The sequence below is a fragment of the Eschrichtius robustus genome, chromosome 3 (genome assembly GCF_028021215.1).
Source record: "Eschrichtius robustus isolate mEscRob2 chromosome 3, mEscRob2.pri, whole genome shotgun sequence".
Lineage (NCBI taxonomy): Eukaryota > Metazoa > Chordata > Mammalia > Artiodactyla > Eschrichtiidae > Eschrichtius > Eschrichtius robustus.
The window spans coordinates 37,694,512-37,702,634 of record NC_090826.1 but is presented as its reverse complement, the minus strand read 5'-3'; the positions used below and the strand labels follow the sequence as shown (position 1 = coordinate 37,702,634).

The 8,123-nt window shown below is 42.6% G+C and overlaps 1 pseudogene; it reads right to left on the bottom strand.

Annotated features, from left to right (window-relative positions):
• Positions 1-4,153: 4,153 nt before the first annotated feature.
• LOC137761036 (small ribosomal subunit protein uS8-like) lies at positions 4,154-4,541 on the bottom strand (annotated as a pseudogene).
• Between the last annotated feature and the right edge of the window lie 3,582 nt (positions 4,542-8,123).

Sequence of the window (8,123 nt, the reverse complement as noted above, 5' to 3'; positions counted from 1 at the left end):
ATCTCTACTGTAGATTTTTTTACACAGTTTTTTTTAAAAAAACATCTTTATTGAAGTATAATTGCTTCACAATGGTGTGTTAGTTTCTGCTTTATAACAAAGTGAATCAGCTACACATATACACACGTTCCCATATCTCCTCCCTCCCGCATCTCCCTCCCTCCCACCCTCCCCATCCCACCCCCCCAGGCGGTCACAAAGCACCGAGCTGATCTCCCTGTGTTATGCGGCTGCTTCCCACTAGCTATCTATTTTGCATTTGGTAGTGTATATATGTCCATGACACTCTCTCACCCTGTCACATCTCAACTCTCCCCCTCTCCATATCCTCAAGTCCATTCTTTAGTAAGTCTGTGTCTTTATTCCCATCTTGCCACTAGGTTCTTCATGACCTTTTTTTTTTTTCGTTAGATTCCATATATATGTGTTAGCATACTGTATTTGTTTTTCTTTCTGACTTACTTCACTCTGTATGACAGACTCTAACTCCATCCACCTCATTACAAATACCTCCATTTCATTTCTTTTTATGGCTGAGTAATATTCCATTGCATATATGTGCCACATCTTCTTTATCCATTCATCCAATGATGGACACTTAGGTTGCTTCCATGTCCTGGCTATTGTAAATAGAGCTGCAATGAACATTTTGGTACATGACTCTTTTTGAATTATGGTTTTCTCAGGGTATATGCCCAGTAGTGGGATTGCTGGGTCGTATGGTAGTTCTATTTTTAGTTTTTTAAGGAACCTCCATACTGTTCTCCATAGTGGCTGTATCAATTTACATTCCCACCAACAGTGCAAGAGTGTTCCCTTTTCTCCACACCCTCTCCAGCATTTATTGTTTCTATATTTTTTGATGATGGCCATTCTGACCAGTGTGAGATGATATCTCATTGTAGTTTTGATTTGCATTTCTCTAATGATTAATGATGTTGAGCATTCTTTCATGTGTCTGTTGGCCATCTATATATCTTCTTTGGAGAAATGTCTATTTAGGTCTTCTGCCCATTTTTGGATTGGGTTGTTTGTTTTTTTGTTATTGAGCTGCATGAGCTGCTTGTAAATCTTGGAGATTAATCCTTTGTCAGTTGCTTCATTTGCAAATATTTTCTCCCATTCTAAGGGTTGTCTTTTGGTATTGTTTATGGTTTCCTTTGCTGTGCAAAAGCTTTTAAGTTTCATTAGGTCCCATTTGTTTATTTGTGTTTTTATTTCCATTTCTCTAGGAGCTGGGTCAAAAAGGATCTTGCTGTGATGTATGTCACAGAGTGTTCTGCCTATGTTTTCCTCTAAGAGTTTGATAGTGTCTGGCTTTACACTTAGGTCTTTAATCCATTTTGAGTTTATTTTTGTGTATGGTGTCAGGGAGTGTTCTAATTTCATACTTTTACATGTACCTGTCCAGTTTTCCCAGCACCACTTATTGAAGAGGCTGTCTTTTCTCCACTGTATATGCTTGCCTCCTTTATCGAAGATAAGGTGACCATATGTGCGTGGGTTTATCTCTGGGCTTTCTATCCTGTTCCATTGATCTATATTTCTGTTTTTGTGCCAGTACCAAACTGTCTTGATTACTGTAGCTTTGTAATATAGTCTGAAGTCAGGGAGCCTGATTCCTCCAGCTCCATTTTTCGTTCTCAAGATTGCTTTGGCTATTCGGGGTCTTTTGTGTCTCCATACAAATTGTGAAATTTTGTGTTCTAGTTCTGTTTACACAGTTTTTATGTCAATAAAGTTGACTTACATGTTACTGCATGCTTTGATCAAATGTTTGCACCTTTTGGGTTTAAAAAGCCAAGTACTTAAGGGTCATTAACCGTTGCAACTGCTTTGTTTTTGCCTATGTCAGCAGAACCCCCAGGATCCTTTCAGTCTCACAGAGACAGAGGGAATTATCAAAGGGAATCTTGACCTAGTAGGATGTAACATTCATTGTTCCCTGTTATAGCCGCAGCACAAAAACAATGGCTGGCACACAGCAGGCATTCAAAACATTTCTGTTGAATAAGTAAATGAGTGAATAAATCTCTTCACTCATCATAATGATTGAGATGTTACAAGCTGTTCCAGTTGCCTAAGTAGGCAAGAATACACAACTAATAATGCTATCTGGCAAAAAGAGAGGAAGTCTGAATTATGTAGCATCAGTCTGACAAGTGCAGTGAACTACTGTGTTATTGTTTGCTCATATTTACATTTTCTTCACAAAAATATAATTTTTGTTTTACAACGGTGTGGTCAGTTAGGGGTGTGGCTAATTCTGTGGACTGGCTTATTCACCATCTGTTCCAGTCTCATTACAGTGTGTCTTCCTGGAATGAAGAGACTGAAAAGTTTAAAACTACATTTCCCAGACTCCTTTGCTGCTAGGGTTCTGAATGAGACAAAGTTTCCTTCATTCAAATGCATTCACCGGGAACCTGAAAATGAACAGTTAAGACGGAGAGTCTGAGGCATCTGTCTTGCTGGTTCTGGTGGTTTAGAGGGAAGCAGCTTGATCTGGACCTGGAAACAGAGGTGATGGCTCCCTAATATGGCAGGTAACTTCCTGGTATGGAAGACGTGGCAGGATTCCAGAGCTAGTGCCTATGGGCGGTTACTCCCTGATTCAGCAGGTGGGTCTCCTATTTTGGTAGGAGCAGCAGTCTCCTTCACAGTCCAGTTCTGCCGGGTGCATTGGAGAACTCACCCATGATGATCAGCCTGGAGTCTGTTTCCTTAGCCCATCTAGCAACATTGTAAGCCATTTAATACCTTGCACTAAATCCCTTTCTGCCCAAGTGAACAGTTTTCTCTGCTGCTGAACCCTAACCAAAGCAAGGGGCCAAGAATTATTATACAAGTGACAAAATGACGTATTACTATGTGGATCATTAGAATATGGATGTACTTTAATTTATGAAATACCACATACTCTATTGTGAGGAAGATCCAGTTTCAAATAAAAATATGTGCTCTTGCAACAATCTATACATTGATTCAAAAAAAAATCCTACAAAATTTGAGTTCTACTGAAGAACTTTTTTGTTACTTGCTAATGCTATTAGGACTGTAGTTTGCATGCAACAGAGTTCTACTGGATTTAAGCAAAAGAAAAATGAATTTATATAATATCCTCTCCTAGAACCCAAGGGCAAGGATGCAGCTGGACCTCAGGCATGACCTGGAGCCAGTGATTGCAGTGCTGTTGAAAACCCAGGAAGCCCCTCTCACCAGCTCTCACCATTGTTTCTCTCTGAATATATGCTTCATTCTTTCTCTCTACTTTCTCTGTATTCCAATAAACAGAGTTAAAAAAAAAAAAAAAGGCTCCATCTCCACGTATGTATCCTCCATTTAAGAGAACAGACGGGCAGACTAAAACAGGAATCTCCTAGACCTAATTCTAGAATCTTAAGGAAAGGCTATGAGTAGTCCACTTTAGTCAGGTACCCAGTTCAGCCAAGTTCACAGCTTAAGGAGGCCTTCACCTTGTTTTCTATGTAAAGGGCAGCCCTGGAGCACAACATTCTGTGTAATAGAATGTGAATGATGCCCCTTGGAGTTGTGCCACCACCTTGAACCAATCTGCTGGAGTCTGGAGTCAGAGTCCCTTTATGAGAGCCTGGTAGTGGGTGCTCTGCTCCTGGCATCATATAGATTGTGGGGAGGGGGAGGTAGATCTGGAGGAAGGGGAAGTTACCACATAAGAGGGAATTATTGGGCGCTCAGGTGACAAGCTCACTGATGTCCATTACAAGAATGATATGCTGATTTTAACTACATTAGATAAAGGGTAGGTAAACTACAGCCCACAGGCCAAAACCGGTCTGCCCCAGGTTTTTGTAAATACAGTTTTATCGGAACGCTATCATGCTTATTTATTTGCATGTTGTCTATGGCTGCTCTTTTTCTGTACTGGCAGAGTTAAGCAGTTGCAGCAGGAATCATACAGTTCACAAAGCTACAATATTTATTGTCTGGCCCCCTACAGAAAAAGTTCGTTCACCCCTGTATTAGACCCCTGCTACTCAAAATGAGGTTCCCCAAGCCAGCAGTCTCAGCATCACCTGGGAGCTTGTCAGACCTTCACTTGGAGCTACTGACTCAGAACCTGCTTTTTTTTTCCCCACTGAGGCATTTTATTTGCATTGTATGTATTGCATCCCTAGAAAAAGAATCCCAAGATTTTCCCTCTGTGTGTTTTTGTCTCGCTTCTTCGTGGTTCATGCTGCCGGCTAAGGTTATCAGTATAATGAAACCAAACTGACTGGATGGGAGCAGGTTATTCTGCCATTTTTCTAGATCTTTGAGTTGTATATCAAATATGGGGCTGATCTCCACACGTGTAACCTGCCTGTGAGGTTCACGACAATTTTCCCAGCCCTGTGATCATCAGTGATTTCAAATTGGCCAATATAACCACGTTTCATCATCACAGCTAGAAACTGGACGATGGCTTTGGAGCACAGCCTAATAAGAACCTAGCATTTGCCTCTCTTTTTGGCATTGTTGATGCTCTTGAGAATATCAGCCAGGACATTCATGTGCACCATTATGACGGCACAGAAAGATGGCAGGCAGAACCTGCATTTTAACAAGAGCCCTAGGTGACTTGGAGGCACGTTAAGGTTTGAGAAGCACTATATTAAACTCCTCAGTGGCACAATAATATTATTGAAACTTTCGTTTCACACAAGCCCCCTTTAACCTGTGGGACATGATGCAATCTCCCAGGCACATTAGACTAGTGTGCCACTATCTCAGGATTCGATGCAGTGAGGTTTTTTTGGACTGTGTCAGGGCAGAGTATCATTGCAATCAGCCAGAATCAGTCCAGACAAAGGGATACCTGGCTACGGTTTGTTAGGTACCTACTCATTCATTCAATTATAACAAATATTTATTGAGGGCACACTCTGTGCCAGGCATGGAACTACAAATGGTGAACAAATTGGCCCAGTCTCAGCCCTCACAGTTGTGAGGCTTTCACACATCACCTCACTTAATTCTTCCTATAACCTGTGAGGTGGGGACTTCAATCCCCATGAGGACACTGAGGCTCAGAGAGGTTAATGACTTGCTCAAACTCATGTGACTGGTGAGTGGCAGAGCTGAAAATAGAACCTATGTCTATCTGACACCACAGTTTATGCTTTTTCCTATGTGGCACTGCTAGACATGTTTCTAGGAGATTACAATCTAAATTAGGTCTACAGCCAGAGAGCCAGTGTTTTATAGATAAGAAGCAGAGTACTCTTATCGCCCACTTCCCAGATACAGCCAAGGTGATGCTGTAAGATTGGGGAAGGCTGGAAACTAGAGGACCTTCTCTTCAAAGTGGCAGACTTGGCACCTTTATCTGTGAGAAAGACAGATGACTTTGGTTCAATTACTTCTTCCAGACACTTAGAATGAGGGATTCACCTAAGGTCCTAGGGTAGGACGAGAATAGCACTGCCCTGGGTAGAAAAGAGTCAGGGTTAATGCTTCCTCCTCCAAGAGACTCTCAGGATGAATCCCATTCACTGGTGTCCCCCAGCCTTTCTGACCCTCCTCTCACCTGTTCTATACATCGCCTCCGCTGACCCAGCCCTTCTTCCTTGCCTTGCTTCTCCATCATTCCATTGTAACCTCTTGAACTTCCGTTCTGAGACCTACAAATATACCTCTCCTATATCCCTATATCCTCAACTAGAGGAGAGAGGTGAGGTAGGGAGAAGGAGGTGAGAGAGGTGGGAGGGACCACAATGGAGAGAGATCTTGGGCTAGGCCCAGGTAGTGAGGGAAGGGAGATGAGGTTGAGGAAGTGGCTGGATAGGGGAAGGGGGAGGGAAGTGCAGGAATGACAGGCATGGAGTAGGGTGCTGTCTGCTGGAGCAGGAGGAAGAAGGCAGTGAGAAGCCTGCAGGGATGAGCCGAAAACAACAGCAAGATTATCATCCCATCCCCATCTCAATAACAGCAACCTTGTGAGATAGGTACTATTATCGTCTCTGATTTGTAATTGAGGCAACTAATAAATAGATGGATTGGGTAAATGGTTCCAGATCAAATGGCTGTAAGTGGTGGAAACAGATTGAAACAGAGGCAGGCTGGCTTCAAAATCTGCGCTCTTATCTACCATTTTATATCGTTTCATAAGGGCACCTCACTGAAAGCAGAAAGACGGGTTTCTCTTCAGATATCTCTGGTCCCAGACTAGCCTGCTTGCCTTCATTTCAAGCAGTGCATTTGCATTTTATTAATAAGCAGAAATTTTAAAAAATTACCTCAGTTTATCTTCACAACCTAAATCAAACACCCAGCATAAGCAGTGGGTATTTTTAAAGGAAAACTGTCAAAATTTAAATATCTAAATGTAATAAATTATTGGATTTGTTTTTTCTAGCTGATTTCTGGTTCACACTGAAGAAGAATTTATTCTGACACTGTTACAACTTTATGTATCTTGATTTGACCTGTATATAGTTCTCAGCTAATGGGTAATACAAGGTTTCCTGGGAGGTGATGAGGATTAATCAGATCAAATGTAAGAAGGACTTCCAACCATTCAGCCCGTTCAGCAGACATGCAATGAGCAGTTCTGGTGTGCCGTGAGCAAGGAAGACAAGGAAGAACAGGGCATCAGCTCTGAGCTGTTCAAAGTGGGCCAGGCAGCCCTGCAATTAGAAAGGCTTCAGGATAGTATGACGAACCCTCCAGGAGTTGGAGCAAAGCGGGTGGAAGGAGGGAGCACAAACTGTGCCTGGGCTTGAGGGAAGGCTTTGCTGATGCTGCACAAGGAAGACCCTCTGTCTTAGTCTGTGTTCCCCTAAGTAGCCCCTGAGAAAGCACAAGGAGCTTATTTGAGGGTAATCCCAAGAAGTATGGTGAAGGCGTAGGAAAGTGAGACAGAAAAGGTAAGAAAGCCAATAAAAGGTTCATTCACAAGATGGTTACAGCTATGGGCAACTAGGGCTCCATCCTGCTGGGTGCCCTCTGAGGGAATGTGTAGAATGTACCTCCGAATTGTCCCATCAAAGGATGAGGAAGCTGGGGTATTTTCCACCAACTGCCACCCCGCACTGGTTGAGGATTGCTCCTGAGGGTGCTAATTCCCTGTCACCTCAGCCTGCTTCCCACATGGGCCGAGTCCTCCTGCAACAAGATAAAGCCTTCAGGCCAAGAGATGTTGGTGTGTGTAGCATAAGGCGTCCATAGTCTTCAGAAGCTACAGGTGCCTCTGGGCTGAGCCAAGGGCATATGGATGGAGCACCAATACCTTCGGTTACACTCTCAATTAATGTTTGTTTGTTTTTAACATCTTTATTGGAGTATAATTGCTTTACAGTGGTGTGTTAGTTTCTGCTTTATAACAAAGTGAATCAGCTATACATATACATATATCCCCATATCTCCTCCTTCTTGCGTCTCCCTCCCATCCTCCCTATCCCACCCCTCTAGGTAGTCACAAAGCACCGAGCTGATCTCCCTGTGCTATGCAGCTGCTTCCCACTACCTATATATTTTACATTTGGGAGTGTATATATGCCCATGCCACTCTCTCACTTTGTCCCAGCTTCCCCTTCCCCCTCCCCGTGTCGTCAAGTCCATTCTCTACGTCTGCATCTTTATTCCTGTCCTGCCCCTAGGTTCATCAGACCCTTTTTTTTTTTTAGATTCCATATATATGAGTTAGCATACAGTACTTGTTTTTCTCTTTCTGACTTACTTCACTCTATATGACAGGCTCTAGGTCCATCCACCTCGCTACAAGTAACTCAATTTTGTTTCTTTTTATGGCTGAGTAATATTCCATTGCATATATGTGCCACATCTTCTTTATCCATTCATCTGTTGATGGACACTTAGGTTGCTTCCATGTCCTGGCTATTGTAAATAGAGCTGCAATGAACACTGTGGTACACGACTCTTTTTGGATTATGGTTTTCTCAGGGTATATGCTCAGTAGTGGGATTGCTGGGTCGTATGGTAGTTCTATTTTTAGTTTTTTAAGGAACCTCCATACTGTTCTCCATAGTGGCTGTATCAATTTACATTCCCACTAACAGTGCAAGAGGGTTCCCTTTTCTCCACATCCTCTCCAGCATGTATTGTTTGTAGATTTTTTAATGATGGTCATTCTGACCCGTGTG